We start from the raw sequence: 21,849 nt of genomic DNA on the forward strand, positions 1-21,849 counted from the left end.
CCCCTGGTTTGCTCAATTGGTAGAGCGGTCCACCTGTAATGGAGAGGTCCCGGGTTCGATACCCGGACCAGGCGGATTTTTTCGGTCACGCACCAGTCACCTAGCTGTGTTTGGAGATTTGTGTTTGTCCTTTGTCCCTCTCGTTCTCCTTCTCCAGGGTTTATTTCCGTCATTCTTGTGCAGCTCGCTTGCACCTTTGCATTTAATTGCATTATAATCATTACCTTAAATTGCAAGCTTCACCCTTGTTGGTGTTAGACTGGAGGCGGCTGATAAGACCCGTTTGCTCTACTGATGTCTAACCCCTGGTTTGCTCAATTGGTAGAGCGGTCCACCTGTAATGGAGAGGTCCCGGGTTCGATACCCGGACCAGGCGGATTTTTTCGGTCGCGCACCAGTCACCTAGCTGTGTTTGGAGATTTGGGTTTGTCCTTTGTCCCTCTCGTTCTCCTTCTCCAGGGTTTATTTCCGTCATACTTGTGCAGCTCGCTTGCACCTTTGCATGTAATTGCATTATAATCATTACCTTAAATTGCAAGCTTCACCCTTGTTGGTGTTAGACTGGTGGCGGCTGATAAGACCCGTTTGCTCTACTGAATGTCTAACCCCTGGTTAGCTCAATTGGTAGAGCGGTCCACCTGTAATGGAGAGGTCCCGGGTTCGATACCCGGACCAGGCGGATTTTTTCGGTCGCGCACCAGTCACCTAGCTGTGTTTGGAGATTTGTGTTCGTCCTTTGTCCCTCTCGTTCTCCTTCTCCAGGGTTTATTTCTGACATTCTTGTGCAGCTCGCTCTCACCTTTGCATTTAATTGCATTATAATCATTACCTTAAATTGCAAGCTTCACCCTTGTTGGTGTTAGACTGGTGGCGGCTGATAAGACCCGTTTGCTCTACTGAATGTCTAACCCCTGGTTAGCTCAATTGGTAGAGCGGTCCACCTGTAATGGAGAGGTCCCGGGTTCGATACCCGGACCAGGCGGATTTTTTCGGTCGCGCACCAGTCACCTAGCTGTGTTTGGAGATTTGTGTTTGTCCTTTGTCGCTCTCGTTCTCCGTCTCCAGGGTTTATTTCCGTCATTCTTGTGCACCTCGCTTGCACCTTTGCATTTAATTGCATTATAATCATTACCTTAAATTGCAAGCTTCACCCTTGTTGGTGTTAGACTGGTGGCGGCTGATAAGACCCGTTTGCTCTACAGATGTCTAACCCCTGGTTAGCTCAATTGGTAGAGCGGTCCACCGGTAATGGAGAGGTCCCGGGTTCGATACCCGGACCAGGTGGATTTTTTCGGTCGCGCACCAGTCACCTAGCTGTGTTTGGAGATTTGTGTTTGTCCTTTGTCCCTCTCGTTCTCCTTCTCCAGGGTTTATTTCCGTCATTCTTGTGCAGCTCGCTTGCACCTTTGCATTTAATTGCATTATAATCATTACCTTAAATTGAAAGCTTCACCCTTGTTGGTGTTAGACTGGAGGCGGCTGATAAGACCCGTTTGCTCTACTGATGTCTAACCCCTGGTTAGCTCAATTGGTAGAGCGGTCCACCTGTAATGGAGAGGTCCCGGGTTCGATACCCGGACCAGGCGGATTTTTTCGGTCGCGCACCAGTCACCTAGCTGTGTTTGGAGATTTGTGTTTGTCCTTTGTCCCTCTCGTTCTCCTTCTCCAGGGTTTATTTCCGTCATTCTTGTGCAGCTCGCTTGCACCTTTGCATTTAATTGCATTATAATCATTACCTTAAATTGAAAGCTTCACCCTTGTTGGTGTTAGACTGGAGGCGGCTGATAAGACCCGTTTGCTCTACTGATGTCTAACCCCTGGTTAGCTCAATTGGTAGAGCGGTCCACTTGTAATGGAGAGGTCCCGGGTTCGATACCCGGACCAGGCGGATTTTTTCGGTCGCGCACCAGTCACCTAGCTGTGTTTCGAGATTTGTGTTTGTCCTTTGTCCCTCTCGTTCTCCTTCTCCAGGGTTTATTTCCGTTATTCTTGTGCAGCTCGCTTGCACCTTTGCATTTAATTGCATTATAATCATTACCTTAAATTGCAAGCTTCACCCTTGTTGGTGTTAGACTGGTGGCGGCTGATAAGACCCGTTTGCTCTACAGATGTCTAACCCCTGGTTAGCTCAATTGGTAGAGCGGTCCACCTGTAATGGAGAGGTCCCGGGATCGATACCCGGACCAGGCGGATTTTTTCGGTCGCGCACCAGTCACCTAGCTGTGTTTGGAGATTTGTGTTTGTCCTTTGTCCCTCTCGTTCTCCTTCTCCAGGGTTTATTTCCGTCATTCTTGTGCAGCTCGCTTGCACCTTTGCATTTAATTGCATTATAATCATTACCTTAAATTGCAAGCTTCACCCTTGTTGGTGTTAGACTGGAGGCGGCTGATAAGACCCGTTTGCTCTACAGATGTCTAACCCCTGGTTAGCTCAATTGGTAGAGCGGTCCACTTGTAATGGAGAGCTCCCGGGTTCGATACCCGGACCAGGCGGATTTTTTCGGTCGCGCACCAGTCACCTAGCTGTGTTTGGAGATTTGTGTTTGTCCTTTGTCCCTCTCGTTCTCCTTCTCCAGGGTTTATTTCCGTCATTCTTGTGCAGCTCGCTTGCACCTTTGCATTTAATTGCATTATAATCATTACCTTAAATTGCAAGCTTCACCCTTGTTGGTGTTAGACTGGAGGCGGCTGATAAGACCCGTTTGCTCTACAGATGTCTAACCCCTGGTTAGCTCAATTGGTAGAGCGGTCCACTTGTAATGGAGAGCTCCCGGGTTCGATACCCGGACCAGGTGGATTTTTTCGGTCGCGCACCAGTCACCTAGCTGTGTTTGGAGATTTGTGTTTGTCCTTTGTCCCTCTCGTTCTCCTTCTCCAGGGTTTATTTCCGTCATTCTTGTGCAGCTCGCTTGCACCTTTGCATTTAATTGCATTATAATCATTACCTTAAATTGCAAGCTTCACCCTTGTTGGTGTTAGACTGGAGGCGGCTGATAAGACCCGTTTGCTCTACAGATGTCTAACCCCTGGTTAGCTCAATTGGTAGAGCGGTCCACTTGTAATGGAGAGCTCCCGGGTTCGATACCCGGACCAGGCGGATTTTTTCGGTCGCGCACCAGTCACCTAGCTGTGTTTGGAGATTTGTGTTTGTCCTTTGTCCCTCTCGTTCTCCTTCTCCAGGGTTTATTTCCGTCATTCTTGTGCAGCTCGCTTGCACCTTTGCATTTAATTGCATTATAATCATTACCTTAAATTGCAAGCTTCACCCTTGTTGGTGTTAGACTGGAGGCGGCTGATAAGACCCGTTTGCTCTACAGATGTCTAACCCCTGGTTAGCTCAATTGGTAGAGCGGTCCACTTGTAATGGAGAGCTCCCGGGTTCGATACCCGGACCAGGCGGATTTTTTCGGTCGCGCACCAGTCACCTAGCTGTGTTTGGAGATTTGTGTTTGTCCTTTGTCCCTCTCGTTCTCCTTCTCCAGGGTTTATTTCCGTCATTCTTGTGCAGCTCGCTTGCACCTTTGCATTTAATTGCATTATAATCATTACCTTAAATTGCAAGCTTCACCCTTGTTGGTGTTAGACTGGAGGCGGCTGATAAGACCCGTTTGCTCTACAGATGTCTAACCCCTGGTTAGCTCAATTGGTAGAGCGGTCCACTTGTAATGGAGAGCTCCCGGGTTCGATACCCGGACCAGGTGGATTTTTTCGGTCGCGCACCAGTCACCTAGCTGTGTTTGGAGATTTGTGTTTGTCCTTTGTCCCTCTCGTTCTCCTTCTCCAGGGTTTATTTCCGTCATTCTTGTGCAGCTCGCTTGCACCTTTGCATTTAATTGCATTATAATCATTACCTTAAATTGAAAGCTTCACCCTTGTTGGTGTTAGACTGGAGGCGGCTGATAAGACCCGTTTGCTCTACTGATGTCTAACCCCTGGTTAGCTCAATTGGTAGAGCGGTCCACCTGTAATGGAGAGGTCCCGGGTTCGATACCCGGACCAGGCGGATTTTTTCGGTCGCGCACCAGTCACCTAGCTGTGTTTGGAGATTTGTGTTTGTCCTTTGTCCCTCTCGTTCTCCTTCTCCAGGGTTTATTTCCGTCATTCTTGTGCAGCTCGCTTGCACCTTTGCATTTAATTGCATTATAATCATTACCTTAAATTGAAAGCTTCACCCTTGTTGGTGTTAGACTGGAGGCGGCTGATAAGACCCGTTTGCTCTACTGATGTCTAACCCCTGGTTAGCTCAATTGGTAGAGCGGTCCACTTGTAATGGAGAGGTCCCGGGTTCGATACCCGGACCAGGCGGATTTTTTCGGTCGCGCACCAGTCACCTAGCTGTGTTTCGAGATTTGTGTTTGTCCTTTGTCCCTCTCGTTCTCCTTCTCCAGGGTTTATTTCCGTTATTCTTGTGCAGCTCGCTTGCACCTTTGCATTTAATTGCATTATAATCATTACCTTAAATTGCAAGCTTCACCCTTGTTGGTGTTAGACTGGTGGCGGCTGATAAGACCCGTTTGCTCTACAGATGTCTAACCCCTGGTTAGCTCAATTGGTAGAGCGGTCCACCTGTAATGGAGAGGTCCCGGGTTCGATACCCGGACCAGGCGGATTTTTTCGGTCGCGCACCAGTCACCTAGCTGTGTTTGGAGATTTGTGTTTGTCCTTTGTCCCTCTCGTTCTCCTTCTCCAGGGTTTATTTCCGTCATTCTTGTGCAGCTCGCTTGCACCTTTGCATTTAATTGCATTATAATCATTACCTTAAATTGCAAGCTTCACCCTTGTTGGTGTTAGACTGGAGGCGGCTGATAAGACCCGTTTGCTCTACTGATGTCTAACCCCTGGTTAGCTCAATTGGTAGAGCGGTCCACTTGTAATGGAGAGCTCCCGGGTTCGATACCCGGACCAGGCGGATTTTTTCGGTCGCGCACCAGTCACCTAGCTGTGTTTGGAGATTTGTGTTTGTCCTTTGTCCCTCTCGTTCTCCTTCTCCAGGGTTTATTTCCGTCATTCTTGTGCAGCTCGCTTGCACCTTTGCATTTAATTGCATTATAATCATTACCTTAAATTGCAAGCTTCACCCTTGTTGGTGTTAGACTGGTGGCGGCTGATAAGACCCGTTTGCTCTACAGATGTCTAACCCCTGGTTAGCTCAATTGGTAGAGCGGTCCACCTGTAATGGAGAGGTCCCGGGTTCGATACCCGGACCAGGCGGATTTTTTCGGTCGCGCACCAGTCACCTAGCTGTGTTTGGAGATTTGTGTTTGTCCTTTGTCCCTCTCGTTCTCCTTCTCCAGGGTTTATTTCCGTCATTCTTGTGCAGCTCGCTTGCACCTTTGCATTTAATTGCATTATAATCATTACCTTAAATTGCAAGCTTCACCCTTGTTGGTGTTAGACTGGTGGCGGCTGATAAGACCCGTTTGCTCGACTGATGTCTAACCCCTGGTTTGCTCAATTGGTATAGCGGTCCACCTGTAATGGAGAGGTCCCGGGTTCGATACCCGGACCAGGCGGATTTTTTCGGTCGCGCACCAGTCACCTAGCTGTGTTTGGAGATTTGTGTTTGTCCTTTGTCCCTCTCGTTCTCCTTCTCCAGGGTTTATTTCCGTCATTCTTGTGCAGCTCGCTTGCACCTTTGCATTTAATTGCCATATAATCATTACCTTAAATTGCAAGCTTCACCCTTGTTGGTGTTAGACTGGAGGCGGCTGATAAGACCCGTTTGCTCTACTGATGTCTAACCCCTGGTTTACTCAATTGGTAGAGCGGTCCACCTGTAATGGAGAGGTCCCGGGTTCGATATCCGGACCAGGCGGATTTTTTCGGTCGCGCACCAGTCACCTAGCTGTGTTTGGAGACTTGGGTTTGTCCTTTGTCCCTCTCGTTCTCCTTCTCCAGGGTTTATTTCCGTCATTCTTGTGCAGCTCGCTTGCACCTTTGCATTTAATTGCATTATTATCATTACCTTAAATTGCAAGCTTCACCCTTGTTGGTGTTAGACTGGTGGCGGCTGATAAGACCCGTTTGCTCTACTGAATGTCTAACCCCTGGTTAGCTCAATTGGTAGAGCGGTCCACCTGTAATGGAGAGGTCCCGGGTTCGATACCCGGACCAGGCGGATTTTTTCGGTCGCGCACCAGTCACCTAGCTGTGTTTGGAGATTTGGGTTTGTCCTTTGTCCCTCTCGTTCTCCTTCTCCAGGGTTTATTTCCGTCATTCTTGTGCAGCTCGCTCTCACCTTTGCATTTAATTGCATTATAATCATTACCTTAAATTGCAAGCTTCACCCTTGTTGGTGTTAGACTGGTGGCGGCTGATAAGACCCGTTTGCTCTACTGATGTCTAACCCCTGGTTAGCTCAATTGGTAGAGCGGTCCACCTGTAATGGAGAGGTCCCGGGTTCGATACCCGGACCAGGCGGATTTTTTCGGTCGCGCACCAGTCACCTAGCTGTGTTTGGAGATTTGTGTTTGTCCTTTGTCCCTCTAGTTCTCCTTCTCCAGGTTTTATTTCCGTCATTCTTGTGCAGCTTGCTTGCACCTTTGCATGTAATTGCATTATAATCATTACCTTAAATTGCAAGCTTCACCCTTGTTGGTGTTAGACTGGTGGCGGCTGATAAGACCCGTTTGCTCTACTGAATGTCTAACCCCTGGTTAGTTCAATTGCTAGAGCGGTCCACCTGTAATGGAGAGGTCCCGGGTTCGATACCCGGACCAGGCGGATTTTTTCGGTCGCGCACCAGTCACCTAGCTGTGTTTGGAGATTTGGGTTTGTCCTTTGTCCCTCTCGTTCTCCTTCTCCAGGGTTTATTTCCGTCATTCTTGTGCAGCTCGCTTGCACCTTTGCATGTAATTGCATTATAATCATTACCTTAAATTGCAAGCTTCACCCTTGTTGGTGTTAGACTGGTGGCGGCTGATAAGACCCGTTTGCTCTACTGAATGTCTAACCCCTGGTTTGCTCAATTGGTAGAGCGGTCCACCTGTAATGGAGAGGTCCCGGGTTCGATACCCGGACCAGGCGGATTTTTTCGGTCGCGCACCAGTCACCTAGCTGTGTTTGGAGATTTGTGTTTGTCCTTTGTCGCTCTCGTTCTCCGTCTCCAGGGTTTATTTCCGTCATTCTTGTGCACCTCGCTTGCATCTTTGCATTTAATTGCATTATAATCATTACCTTAAATTTCAAGCTTCACCCTTGTTGGTGTTAGACTGGAGGCGGCTGATAAGACCCGTTTGCTCTACTGATGTCTAACCCCTGGTTTGCTCAATTGGTAGAGCGGTCCACCTGTAATGGAGAGGTCCCGAGATCGATACCCGGACCAGGCGGATTTTTTCGGTCGCGCACTAGTCACCTAGCTGTGTTTGGAGATTTGTGTTTGTCCTTTGTCCCTCTCGTTCTCCTTCTCCGGGGTTTATTTCCGTCATTCTTGTGCAGCTCGCTTGCACCTTTGCATGTAATTGCATTATAATCATTACCTTAAATTGCAAGCTTCACCCTTGTTGGTGTTAGACTGGTGGCGGCTGATAAGACCCGTTTGCTCTACTGAATGTCTAACCCCTGGTTTGCTCAATTGGTAGAGCGGTCCACCTGTAATGGAGAGGTCCCGAGATCGATACCCGGACCAGGCGGATTTTTTCGGTCGCGCACTAGTCACCTAGCTGTGTTTGGAGATTTGTGTTTGTCCTTTGTCCCTCTCGTTCTCCTTCTCCGGGGTTTATTTCCGTCATTCTTGTGCAGCTCGCTTGCACCTTTGCATGTAATTGCATTATAATCATTACCTTAAATTGCAAGCTTCACCCTTGTTGGTGTTAGACTGGTGGCGGCTGATAAGACCCGTTTGCTCTACTGAATGTCTAACCCCTGGTTTGCTCAATTGGTAGAGCGGTCCACCTGTAATGGAGAGGTCCCGGGTTCGATACCCGGACCAGGCGGATTTTTTCGGTCGCGCACTAGTCACCTGGCTGTGTTTGGAGATTTGTGTTTGTCCTTTGTCCCTCTCGTTCTCCTTCTCCGGGGTTTATTTCCGTCATTCTTGTGCAGCTCGCTTGCACCTTTGCATGTAATTGCATTATAATCATTACCTTAAATTGCAAGCTTCACCCTTGTTGGTGTTAGACTGGTGGCGGCTGATAAGACCCGTTTGCTCTACTGAATGTCTAACCCCTGGTTAGCTCAATTGGTAGAGCGGTCCACCTGTAATGGAGAGGTCCCGGGTTCGATACCCGGACCAGGCGGATTTTTTCGGTCGCGCACCAGTCACCTAGCTGTGTTTGGAGATTTGGGTTTGTCCTTTGTCCCTCTCGTTCTCCTTCTCCAGGGTTTATTTCCGTCATTCTTGTGCAGCTCGCTTGCCCCTTTGCATGTAATTGCATTATAATCATTACCTTAAATTGCAAGCTTCACCCTTGTTGGTGTTAGACTGGTGGCGGCTGATAAGACCCGTTTGCTCTACTGAATGTCTAACCCCTGGTTAGCTCAATTGGTAGAGCGGTCCACCTGTAATGGAGAGGTCCCGGGTTCGATACCCGGACCAGGCGGATTTTTTCGGTCGCGCACCAGTCACCTAGCTGTGTTTGGAGATTTGTGTTTGTCCTTTGTCCCTCTCGTTCTCCTTCTCCAGGGTTTATTTCCGTCATTCTTGTGCAGCTCGCTTGCACCTTTGCATTTAATTGCATTATAATCATTACCTTAAATTGCAAGCTTCACCCTTGTTGGTGTTAGACTGGTGGCGGCTGATAAGACCCGTTTGCTCTACTGAATGTCTAACCCCTGGTTAGCTCAATTGGTAGAGCGGTCCACCTGTAATGGAGAGGTCCCGGGTTCGATACCCGGACCAGGCGGATTTTTTCGGTCGCGCACCAGTCACCTAGCTGTGTTTTGAGATTTGTGTTTGTCCTTTGTCCCTCTCGTTCTCCTTCTCCAGGGTTTATTTCCGTCATTCTTGTGCTGCTCGCTTGCACCTTTGCATTTAATTGCATTATAATCACTACCTTAAATTGCAAGCTTCACCCTTGTTGGTGTTAGACTGGTGGCGGCTGATAAGACCCGTTTGCTCTACTGAATGTCTAACCCCTGGTTAGATCAATTGGTAGAGCGGTCCACCTGTAATGGAGAGGTCCCGGGATCGATACCCGGACCAGGCGGATTTTTTCGGTCGCGCACCAGTCACCTAGCTGTGTTTGGAGATTTGTGTTTGTCCTTTGTCCCTCTCGTTCTCCTTCTCCAGGGTTTATTTCCGTCATTCTTGTGCAGATCGCTTGCACCTTTGCATTTAATTACATTATATTCATTACCTTAAATTGCAAGCTTCACCCTTGTTGGTGTTAGACTGGTGGCGGCTGATAAGACCCGTTTGCTCTACAGATGTCTAACCCCTGGTTAGCTCAATTGGTAGAGCGGTCCACCTGTAATGGAGAGCTCCCGGGATCGATACCCGGACCAGGCGGATTTTTTCGGTCGCGCACCAGTCACCTAGCTGTGTTTGGAGATTTGTGTTTGTCCTTTGTCCCTCTCGTTCTCCTTCTCCAGGGTTTATTTCCGTCATTCTTGTGCAGATCGCTTGCACCTTTGCATTTAATTGCATTATAATCATTACCTTAAATTGCAAGCTTCACCCTTGTTGGTGTTAGACTGGTGGCGGCTGATAAGACCCGTTTGCTCTACTGATGTCTAACCCCTGGTTAGCTCAATTGGTAGAGCGGTCCACCTGTAATGGAGAGGTCCCGGGATCGATACCCGGACCAGGCGGATTTTTTCGGTCGCGCACCAGTCACCTAGCTGTGTTTGGAGATTTGTGTTTGTACTTTGTGCCTCTCGTTCTCCTTCTCCAGGGTTTATTTCGTCATTCTTGTGCAGATCGCTTGCACCTTTGCATTTAATTGCATTATAATCATTACCTTAAATTGCAAGCTTCACCCTTGTTGGTGTTAGACTGGTGGCGGCTGATAAGACCCGTTTGCTCTACAGATGTCTAACCCCTGGTTAGCTCAATTGGTAGAGCGGTCCACCTGTAATGGAGAGGTCCCGGGATCGATGCCCGGACCAGGCGGATTTTTTCGGTCGCGCACCAGTCACCTAGCTGTGTTTGGAGATTTGTGTTTGTCCTTTGTCCCTCTCGTTCTCCTTCTCCAGGGTTTATTTCCGTCATCCTTGTGCAGATCGCTTGCACCTTTGCATTTAATTGCATTATAATCATTACCTTAAATTGCAAGCTTCACCCTTGTTGGTGTTAGACTGGTGGCGGCTGATAAGACCCGTTTGCTCTACTGATGTCTAACCCCTGGTTAGCTCAATTGGTAGAGCGGTCCACCTGTAATGGAGAGGTCCCGGGATCGATACCCGGACCAGGCGGATTTTTTCGGTCGCGCACCAGTCACCTAGCTGTGTTTGGAGATTTGTGTTTGTCCTTTGTCCCTCTCGTTCTCCTTCTCCAGGGTTTATTTCCGTCATCCTTGTGCAGATCGCTTGCACCTTTGCATTTAATTGCATTATAATCATTACCTTAAATTGCAAGCTTCACCCTTGTTGGTGTTAGACTGGTGGCGGCTGATAAGACCCGTTTGCTCTACAGATGTCTAACCCCTGGTTAGCTCAATTGGTAGAGCGGTCCACCTGTAATGGAGAGGTCCCGGGATCGATACCCGGACCAGGCGGATTTTTTCGGTCGCGCACCAGTCACCTAGCTGTGTTTGGAGATTTGTGTTTGTCCTTTGTGCCTCTCGTTCTCCTTCTCCAGGGTTTATTTTCGTCATTCTTGTGCAGATCGCTTGCACCTTTGCATTTAATTGCATTATAATCATTACCTTAAATTGCAAGCTTCACCCTTGTTGGTGTTAGACTGGTGGCGGCTGATAAGACCCGTTTGCTCTACTGATGTCTAACCCCTGGTTAGCTCAATTGGTAGAGCAATCCACCTGTAATGGAGAGGTCCCGGGATCGATACCCGGACCAGGCGGATTTTTTCGGTCGCGCACCAGTCACCTAGCTGTGTTTGGAGATTTGTGTTTGTCCTTTGTCCCTCTCGTTCTCCTTCTCCAGGGTTTATTTCCGTCATTCTTGTGCAGATCGCTTGCACCTTTGCATTTAATTGCATTATAATCATTACCTTAAATTGCAAGCTTCACTCTTGTTGGTGTTAGACTGGTGGCGGCTGATAAGACCCGTTTGCTCTACTGAATGTCTAACTCCTGGTTAGCTCAATTGGTAGAGCGGTCCACCTGTAATGGAGAGGTCCCGGGATCGATACCCGGTCCAGGCGGATTTTTTCGGTCGCGCACCAGTCACCTAGCTGTTTTTGGAGATTTGTGTTTGTCCTTTGTCCCTCTCGTTCTCCTTCTCCAGGGTTTATTTCCGTCATTCTTGTGCAGCTCGCTTGCACCTTTGCATTTAATTGCATTATAATCATTACCTTAAATTGCAAGCTTCACCCTTGTTGGTGTTAGACTGGTGGCGGCTGATAAGACCCGTTTGCTCTACTGATGTCTAATCCCTGGTTAGATCAATTGGTAGAGTGGTCCACCTGTAATGGAGAGGTCCCGGGTTCGATACCCGGACCAGGCGGATTTTTTCGGTCGCGCACCAGTCACCTAGCTGTGTTTGGAGATTTGTGTTTGTCCTTTGTCCCTCTCGTTCTCCTTCTCCAGGGTTTATTTCCGTCATTCTTGTGCAGCTCGCTTGCAACTTTGCATTTAATTGCATTATAATCATTACCTTAAATTGCAAGCTTCACCCTTGTTGGTGTTAGACTGGTGGCGGCTGATAAGACCCGTTTGCTCTACTGAATGTCTAACCCCTGGTTAGATCAATTGGTAGAGCGGTCCACCTGTAATGGAGAGGTCCCGGGATCGATACCCGGACCAGGCGGATTTTTTCGGTCGTGCACCAGTCACCTAGCTGTGTTTGGAGATTTGTGTTTGTCCTTTGTCCCTCTCGTTCTCCTTCTCCAGGGTTTATTTCCGTCATTCTTGTGCAGCTCGCTTGCACCTTTGCATTTAATTGCATTATAATCATTACCTTAAATTGCAAGCTTCACCCTTGTTGGTGTTAGACTGGTGGCGGCTGATAAGACCCGTTTGCTCTACTGATGTCTAACCCCTGGTTAGCTCAATTGGTAGAGCGGTCCACCTGTAATGGAGAGGTCCCGGGATCGATACCCGGACCAGGCGGATTTTTTCGGTCGCGCACCAGTCACCTAGCTGTGTTTGGAGATTTGTGTTTGTCCTTTGTCCCTCTCGTTCTCCTTCTCCAGGGTTTATTTCCGTCATTCTTGTGCAGCTCGCTTGCACCTTTGCATTTAATTGCATTATAATCATTACCTTAAATTGCAAGCTTCACCCTTTTTGGTGTTAGACTGGTGGCGGCTGATAAGACCCGTTTGCTCTACTGATGTCTAACCCCTGGTTAGCTCAATTGGTAGAGCGGTCCACCAGTAATGGAGAGGTCCCGGGTTCGATACCCGGACCAGGCGGATTTTTTCGGTCGCACACCAGTCACCTAGCTGTGTTTGGAGATTTGTGTTTTTCCTTTGTCCGTCTCGTTCCCCTTCTCCAGGGATTATTTTCGTAATTCTTGTCCAGCTCTCTTGCACCTTTGCATTTAATTGCATTATAAGGATTCTAGAACACAAAAGAGCTGTCAAGGATTATTTGCCAAATTCTGAACTCGCTAAACACGTGAAAGAATATAAGAGTTCTTTCCCTCAATAAATGCACACATCGAAACTTAGAAGAGAAAGGAATCCGTTTATGACGCTGATAAGCGAGGCTCTGCGGGCCACGGCCGTTGGATATTGTATTAGCTACCCCTCAATATCCTTGGACAAGGAGACAAGGGTTTTCCTAATTGTACAATTTCTTTTATCGTGTTGGGTCGGTTTTTTTTTGTGTGTGTGTGGGGGAGGCTGACAGTTGTCGTTTTCAAAGCGAGGATGAGATATTGTCTGTACTAACAAAAACAAAAAAAAAAATGTTTTGGCTGGGTCACCTTTTTGAGGTGATGGGTCGTCCCACTTTTCTTGTTTGTTAGCTCAAGGCGGGGTGAGTTCCATCTTTATAAGGAGCTGTTCCGGTGTATAAAATTTGCAGCTGTTTTTAATGTTTCAGGGTGTTTGTCCCTTTCTTTTCCCTTGTCTCAGTTTTTTTTTTTTTTAATGTATCAACGTGCGCAAGCTATTCCGCGCCACAACCGTTATTTTTGTAATGGGTTCGTCGTTGTTTCTCGTATTTATAAACGATGTTTTAAACTGCATAAGGTTTTCTAAGGTGCTCCTAAGTGCAGACTACTGAAATGGTATTCTCACATGTCTGTTCCGGAACGGAATGAGGAGCGCTGCAGTGTGCCATTTTGAGTATTTGAAAGTGGTGCTCGTTGAATCGATTGCCAATGAACACAAACAAAACAAACTTTATCCCGCTTTTAAGGCGTAGATATTATTTACACATAAAGTATAAGTTAAAAAACAGTACTATTACACGAGCTAATTTCATCAGGGTCGTTTGTGTGTTAGTACTTTGCCAACTCTCGGTCAAATCCCATGATGATAACATTTGTAGCACCGGTGTTAAGTTGCTTCGTACAATTTCACGTATGGCTCGAAAAATTCGAGCACCCGGTGCCGTGTTACGTTTATTTTGTGCATTTTATGGGCCCCGTCTTGAATTTGCTTCCGCTTTGTGGAACGGTTTATTGGAAAGTGAATGTAAGCGTATTAAAGTGGTACGAAGGCGCTTGAATCGCGCAGTTTATGATATGCATTTTCACGGGAGACTATCATTCGTATACCATTCTCTTGTTAGGCTTTTGAATCTCAGCGAATTAGGTGGGTGTAGCCCGAAACAACCAATTCCCGTTTGAACCCTTCCCGTTTCGACCCACTTAAGAAACGACCTTGCCGTTTGAGTGTTCCCGTTTTGACCCATTTCCAAAACTACCTTCCCGTTTAAACCCGTCCTGTTTCTTCCTTGCCATTTGTATACATCCCTTTTCAACCCGTTCCCGAAACTCCCTTCTTATTTGAATCCGTGCTCGAACCACCCTTTGCGTTTGAACCCGTCCCGTTTCAACCCATTTGTATAAGGCACTGCGCATCTCAACCTCTTAGCGAAAAGTTTCAATCGTTCTAACCCCAGTCTGCGCGCGTTTTCTGTTTAAGAATATATACTGAAATATTTTTGCATGTCAACGTATCCTTAAGATATACAACCCTTTGAGACAAGCTTCAACGTAATATATTCATACTTCAACCACTTAAAATGTTTTATTTTATTTTATTTTTTCAAAATGGTCATTACAACGTGCAACCGCGAAATGGACTGCGTACACTGCGCAACACCGGGTGCATTTACATTAATGCGACCTTAGCGCAGCGAATCGATTTGACTATTTCGATTGGGGTAGAAGAGGAAGGAGAAAAAAACAGGGTGCGTGTGATTGGTCCCTGCTCGATTCGGTGCGCTACGATCGCATTAATGTAAAGCCGGCTACTGTTACCCCGACCGCTTTTTTGTCGCTTTTTTTAAATTTTATTTCAAATTGGTATCAGTAGAAACCAAATTTTAGCGCTTAGGTTTGTGGCTCAGATAAACACTTCCAAAAACACTAATAGTTCTGATGGCAGCCTTTCGATTCCATGAGATAAACAGCAAAAACCGACGGTCGCTTCTCCGCGTTAGCAGTTTCGCTTTGTCCGCGTTAACAGTTTCGTTTTGAGATTGCGACGCTATTTTTCGAGTATACAATGCGCTCGAGTACGTTATGCTGAAGCATTCTAATAGTGCACTAAATATTTTGGAGAGCGATACGTCAGACTGGTTGACAGGCGTACAAAAGCGTCTTTATTTTTATTTTTTTACAATTTCAAAAACTGAATCCTTACGCATACAGAAAAATATCATTGAGCAGAAAATGCTTTCGCCTTGTTTAGGAAGTCAACGGGGGAATTGTGCCATCAAAAAGCTAACACTTCAATTTTGATAGTTTGCGGTCCCTATTGACTCCCTTAAGCCCTTGGCCCACGCGGCACAACCGTTTGTAAGCCGCTGAAAAGATATCCTTGTCAAGGCCTTATCCCGTTTGATGAGATCGACGAAGCTGTGAATGTTCGGATGGGCCGTGCCTCACACAGCGTTCATCTTACGGTGCCAGGACTCCGTGCGGTTTTTGGTCCGTGGACGTCGGTTTCTGTGGCCGTTCCACCGTTGAACGGAAAAATGGTCATTCCTCGGGTGCCATCAAAATAGTCAAGCGCGAGCGGAGACATCCCACCCACGTGACCGCGTTAACTGCAATGCTCGTTCGCAGCACTGCAGGCAGCAAAAACGCCAGAAAAGCGTGCAAAAAGTAATTTCTCGTGATCAACTCTCCGAGGTTGTTTAGGGAGAGGGCAAAATTAAGTCTCCAAGGAGGACATACACTGGACGCTTGAACCGACCCAACTGATAGTCAGCGGTGGTCGAAGGGGGAAGGTTGTCTCGCGATAGGGCGAAATGGGAAAAAGATAATACGATTAGGTCGTCTTGAGCCGGGTTGGAACGAAAAGGTACAAACGGGAAGGTTGAGATGGGAATGACTCAAAACGGTAACCACCCTAATAGGTGGTCGTAGGAATCGCCAAGATGTAGTGTTTTTACAAAAACTTATCCAACGTACCGAATCATTTGGCAAGCATAAGGCTACGCATCCCAGCAAAATTCACGCGTGAACGCGAAGCGTTTACGCGTGAATTCCCCTGCCCGCAATTCGAAGGATCACCATTTACATCGAAATCAGATTTTTTGCTATAGCTATGTTCAGATCGTTTTTTCCATGCCTCATTTTGACTTTCAATAGCGTTATGAACGTGTAAGTTTATTATTATGACAAACTTTCTAACGGGGTATTTATGAGTTTCATGGCTTTGCATGATAATTCTTTTTGTATGTGGAAGTTACTTCTGCTGTGCACCAATGTCAAAATTTTCAGGGTGCTTTTTTGGCACGTAAAAACATTAACATCAACATCACGTAGTTGTACTTCCGAGCCGGTTGACTAACATTTGAAAGGGCTGAGAATCAGATATTCTCACGAGGTAATACTCAGCTCAAAATAAAACAGAGTAATTCAAAATGTATGAACATGTTATAGGAGCAGAAATATTTTCTGAAGAAATGAATCCATGATATTAAACTGGTTTTTAGCGCCTGTAGGGTTGAAGGCGGAGGAATGAGGCTCGGAGCCACGGGACGCACATTGGCCGTGTCCCTGGGAGTCGCAGGTCTCATGCAGCCCGCGTGCCGCGTGTTTGAGAGCCCAGACATATACCATGCTTTTGTTATTCTATCTCCTGGTAATAACCTCACTCTGTTTCCTTTTCGATCCAGTATGACGGAAAGGGGGTTGAGGCAAAGACAAGTTGCGCCCTAACTCCAAAAAGCTGTCATCTTGAAACATCAAGGTCAATTTTAAGGACCTTTAACTCGGAGGAGACAGTGGAGTATTTCACTCAACAGTTTGGGAAAGAGTGATACTTTAGTATAGATGTGGAAGACGTTTACTCCTCACCACATTATCAACATTATCAATTGTTTACATCAGTGAAAGGGTGTATTGAAGCTAATGAACAGATGGCGTTCAGACGTTCTAAAAGTATAACCCTGAAAAGCTTTATGGAGTTGTTGCTGTTCCACCTGCTGTCAATAATATCCGGGTGGCGGGATGGATGCTACCGGCAACAGTCAGGGGTGCCTATTGGGTCCTGTGTACCCTCCTATTTAAGTGACATTTACTTCAATGAGGTGGATTGGGCAATCGAAAGAGCGCTTGGTGGGGCAAGTGTTACCAACGCAGTCTGCTAGATAAACGACTTTTTTTGTGTTTTCTCGAAAGAGATGGATAATCGGAAACGCAAGTGGACAAAGTGGTGGATACATTTACAGAGCTCGGGGGAAGCCTCATATTTATTTTCGAGGTTCCAAAAGAAAGAGTATTCCAGTACCTGCACTGCTCTCTCCCTTTCTAGAAGATTTCCATATTCCCTTAACTTATTGCCCAAAATCAAAGAAGGGTAATTTGCACTACATGTCGGCCCACTCAGAAATTGTAGAGAGGGGCACTGGTATGCCATGTCTATACTCAGCCCTAAAAATATCATGCCTCCACACTCTGAGACAGCTTTAAAACACAAGCTCACTGGCTAAACAAAGATGGCAATCTGTCGGCACTAATTTCATACGTGTCAAGAATACTGCTAAATATTATTAAGGGCTGTAGGTCTACCAAACGTGTTCTAGAAAAGAAGAGACCAGTCGTCAACCCATAATTACGAAGGATTTCAGACGAATTAAAAGAAAATACTTTCAGCCGTTATAAAATCCTTGTAGTTTTTTTTTTTTTTGGTTTTTTTGTCAGGAAAAAAAGACCAGGTTTATCGCAAAAAAATAGCAAGGGAAGAGTATTGAGTAGTGTAAAGAATTCCACTGTCGTGTGGCCTCACCTATGTTTGGTAGGTGGACGCTGCCTGAACGGTAAACTTCGAAAACTCATGTATTCTCTAGAATCCACTGCGGGAGGACAGTTTCCACTGCATAGAGTGTCTGTGAGAACCGCCACTTAGTCCTACCGCCATTTTAGGACTACGCAAGAAAAAAGGTGACACGCGAAGTGCAAGAGGCATTTCACATCCACAGTGGGGGAGAAAACTGCAGAGGCTTGGCGTCAGTCGTGTTGTCTAGGGTCGAGCTGGAATTCCTGAAGATAACAACGAAGAGCCAGCGCGTGCTGTAGTGAGCAGCTATCATGGGTGGAAGATTCACGAGTGAATGTGTGCGTTGCGTGTTTTTTGTCTTCTTTTCTATAAGTAAAAAACACTGATGTGTATGCCTATTTGCTGGATCGCGTTTGCTCAGCTCCGCCTATGCAGAGGAATGTGGCCACGGTCTGCCATCTTTTTGGTAGAGTTGTAATATCTCTAGCCATTATAGTAATATGGTCGGCAGCGCTGTGGCGGCAGGCTGCCATAAAAATAGCCGCGGGTCCAGTGCACTGCACCGTGGGAGATATTTCGTGCTTGAATGAAATCGCTTGACAAACCGGTTACTTGAAACAAGTGAATGCGACTGTTGTCGTAATCGTCGTCGTGGTTGTTGTTTTGTCAAACCACTTCAATCAAGCACGAAATATCACCCACGGCTATTTTCATGGCAACCTGTCACCATGGCTTCCACAACTGCCACAACGCTCTCTGCCATGGATGGCTGACCGCGGCCGTATACGCGGGGCGGGAAAGCGCGATTCATCAAATAGTCATAGCGATCACTCGTAAAAGCGAGTAGTTACGAGTCAGCGGTTGTCCGGTCGTCGCTCTCCAGAATCCAGGCATCTTCACCCCTGATTATTTAGATCTGGATGAGCATCGTACCGGCGTGCTGTCTTATGTATCACTAATGCATAGGGCACATTAAAGACCCCAGTCTAGCAATTGTACCTCAGTGTACTAGAATACGGGGTAAGGTTTGGACAGGCGCGGCTCGGCAATGGAAGCTTCTGAGGATGCGCCTGTAGCCAATACTCGCGAAGCTGCAGTCGAGAGCGCAGCAGAAAGTCACTGCAGCCCGCACGTGCAGCCGCGGGTGCTCGTGCACGCGCAGCACGCGCACAAGCACCACCGTACTCGCGTGAGGCGTGTGGTGTACATCGGGATACATGTCGACACCGGCGCATCGGCAGTAAGGTCAGTATATATGATGCTGGTTGTGCGCGTGCTCCGCGCGCACGAGCCAGCGCGGCTCCACGAGCGGCCTGCAGTTAATTTCTGCTGCCCTGTCGACTGCAGCGCCGTGATTACGGTTTACTCGCGCAGCCTCGCATGCTCCCATAGCCGCGCCTTGCCGGTCCATATACTAGTCTTCTATTCTAGTACACTGCAGTTGTGCTGCACTGCCTCTCATCTATAGTGGGTAACGATGTCGCCATGCTCATCCAGACTAACCTCCCGCTGTTTAAAGAACTGAAGACCAACTACTGTCGTGTATGTTGCTCTTTTGCCCTTTTCTTGTGCGCTGTTTTTGTTCACTATGTATAACAACCAGCAACTAGCTCAGCTTCCAACTTCACTATAAACAATTTATACACACGCAGAATTAAAGAGAAAGGTCAGAGCAAACGGACCCCCCTTCCTCCCTCTGAATCCGCCACTGCACGCTAAGATGTTGGCGACTCGCCTCGCAGTCAGTCACTATGAAATAGTAACGAGAATGGCGGCCGTTAGTTTGAATAAAATGTTTTGAAAATTTCCTTAACCCGGGGTCTCAATGGACATACATCACACAGAACACAGTCTGCATGCAGCTTCGCAATCGAGTGACTGCGAGATCCGTGCTTCGAATGGCGCATGGCAATAAGGTCATGGAGAAAACTTGACACGTGGCTATTCGGACCCCAGATATTGCGGTGATTCGTGTTTGCAGACTCTCTCTTGTATGATGTATTATGAGCAGTGTGACCCCCCAATCTTTACGGTATCGTTAACAAGTGCTGTATTGTTTTAGTGTTTGTAATGATCTAGGGATAGCTTCTACGCTGTCCTAAATAACGTTGCGAGACATTCATCGAGCTAGAGTGAAAAGTTCGCGACCAACACTTTTCGCTAACAGTCCAAATTCAACCTAAATACTTTTTTTTTCTTTTGGCGGGGAGGTGGGCTATTACAAATGAAACGATTGATGCGCGTCATTTTTAAAGCAACCTATTGTTCCGGAGTGATTGAAGCACATTATTTTAAATTACTGGTAATATAATGATTTTACATAGATGAGAGACATGCTGCTGCCACCCATATCCGCTGTAGGCTTCTTTGACGTTTATAAGAAGAAAATTAAGATGGTATTAAAAACAAATGCTTGCAACAGGTGCTTGCCTGGAGTGTCGACCCGGTGTCGCAACGCTGCCCTCGGCCTGAGCCAGCGCCTACCAGCATTACCTGTTCAGCGCGAAAAACTTTGGTCACCAACTCAAGCTTCAACCACTTCGAGCCCGTCTCCGTTTCCTGGTCTAAAAAAGCAGACTTTGTTCCTCGTGCGGAACGGGATGCTCTACCATCATCGTCATCAACTACATCTTGGATCCGACCCCCAAGGCCTGTTATCGTCAGTGGGCAGTGCAGCGCAGCAACGATGCGGACGTCCATGAACCCGGTCCTATTTTTAAAGCAGGTTGGTAAACCTATTCTAGTATCTACGCTCAAGAGCAATTACCTGTGTCTCACTGTGCTGCCCGGCCCAAAAACATTGTGCGAGAGTCTTACTCGTTCCTTTGATTCTCTGTGTATGCTGATACTGATCCTAAGCGGCGATGCAGAACTCAACCCTCGGCCTACTGTGGAGGAACAACTTGCGGCAATTTTAGGAAACCAGCAAAATTTATCGGCTGGCATAAAGTCAATGCAAACAAAACTCGAGCTGCGCATGTCTTGCACTAACGAACGCCTAACAGCAATAGAGTCAACAATTAAAGAATTATCTAAGGCTCTACCCAAAGGTAGAGCGGTGTGAGCAAAACCTAAAGCGCCTATCCGACAAAGTAACATTTTTAACCGAGAAAGTAGACGACCTAGAAAACAGAGGAAGGCGTAATAATTTAATTATTCCCGGAATAAAAGAGGTAAAAAATGAAAGTACAACGGAGTTAAAAGAACTGGTGCTTCAAAGTACTTTCAAAGAGAAGCTGGGTGTTACCGTTGCCAGTGTTGAGAGGATACATAGACTGGGGTGTTTGATGTAAGGTAAACCGAGGCCCGTAATTCTGCGTCTGTACGATTTCAATGAAAAGCTAGATATCCTTCGTAACGCTCGTAAACTAAAGGGGTCGCAAGTGTTTATACCTGTAGACGTCTCACTTAGGGTCCAGCTAGTACGGAAAGAACTCTGGAACAGCATAAAACATACTCGAAAACCAGATGGCAAAGTATCTTTACGTTACGATAAATTAATAGTCAACAGCGAGGTATATACCTGGGACGAGTCAACGCACCAACGAATGAAATTATCAAGCTCAGTTCCCACCCAACAGAGTGAATCGTAGCTACTACCACGGAAGCATGAGTAGTGCCTCATGTCAAAACTTGAGGCACTGCTCATTAACTGTCGCAGCATAAAAAATAAAATTGACGACTTTGCTGAACTTGTCGCTACGACGCAATCTGGCATTGTAATTGGTACGGAATCTTGGCTAACTGAAGGGATAGCTGACGAAGAAATTTTCCCTTCCAATTATTCTGCCTATTGGGAGGGTAGAACTACGCATGGTGGTGGCGTTTTTTTACTAATCGCAAACAACCTTTAGAGTTCGCAAATAAATGTTCCTTGTTCATCGTGTGAATCGGTTCGGTGTAAGATTTACCTAAACTCCGGGGCAACCTTAGATATCGGATCATACTATCGGCCTCCCAGCGCAACACATGAATCACTGTTATCCCTATCTGACGAGCTGTCTTCCATATCAAGTGATTATCTTGTACTTGGGGTGACTTTAACCTGCCTGACATAACATGACATGATAAGCAAATGTTAACTACCGGCTCTTCGATATTATACGTGACATTTTCTCGCTTTCTTTCAAGCTTTGGGTTATCTCAATCATAGAGTTATTATAATGTACGCTAGACGTTTAACTGGCGCTAGTGTCTATGCGACTTCCGGGAGGCAAATTGAAGCAGACAGCAACCAGTCTACTTTTGCGGTGCTCCTGTGCATTCCATGGGAAAACGCGCGTGCATTTTGTCTCTTCGCCGGAAAATAACACTAATAACTTTTATTATTTCGGTTGTACCGGATAGTATGTACATTTATTAATATTGTAAAAGTGTAATTGCTTTAAT

General features: G+C 46.7%; 1 non-coding gene across 1 annotated transcript; it reads left to right on the forward strand.

Annotated features, from left to right (window-relative positions):
• The first annotated feature begins 12,395 nt into the window (after nt 1-12,395).
• Nucleotides 12,396-12,468, forward strand: Trnat-agu. Its single transcript has one exon. It is a non-coding gene; the product is annotated as a tRNA-Thr (tRNA).
• Nucleotides 12,469-21,849: the final 9,381 nt, after the last annotated feature.

Source organism: Ixodes scapularis, unplaced genomic scaffold (assembly GCF_016920785.2).
Source record: "Ixodes scapularis isolate PalLabHiFi unplaced genomic scaffold, ASM1692078v2 PGA_scaffold44__24_contigs__length_19508400, whole genome shotgun sequence".
Lineage (NCBI taxonomy): Eukaryota > Metazoa > Arthropoda > Arachnida > Ixodida > Ixodidae > Ixodes > Ixodes scapularis.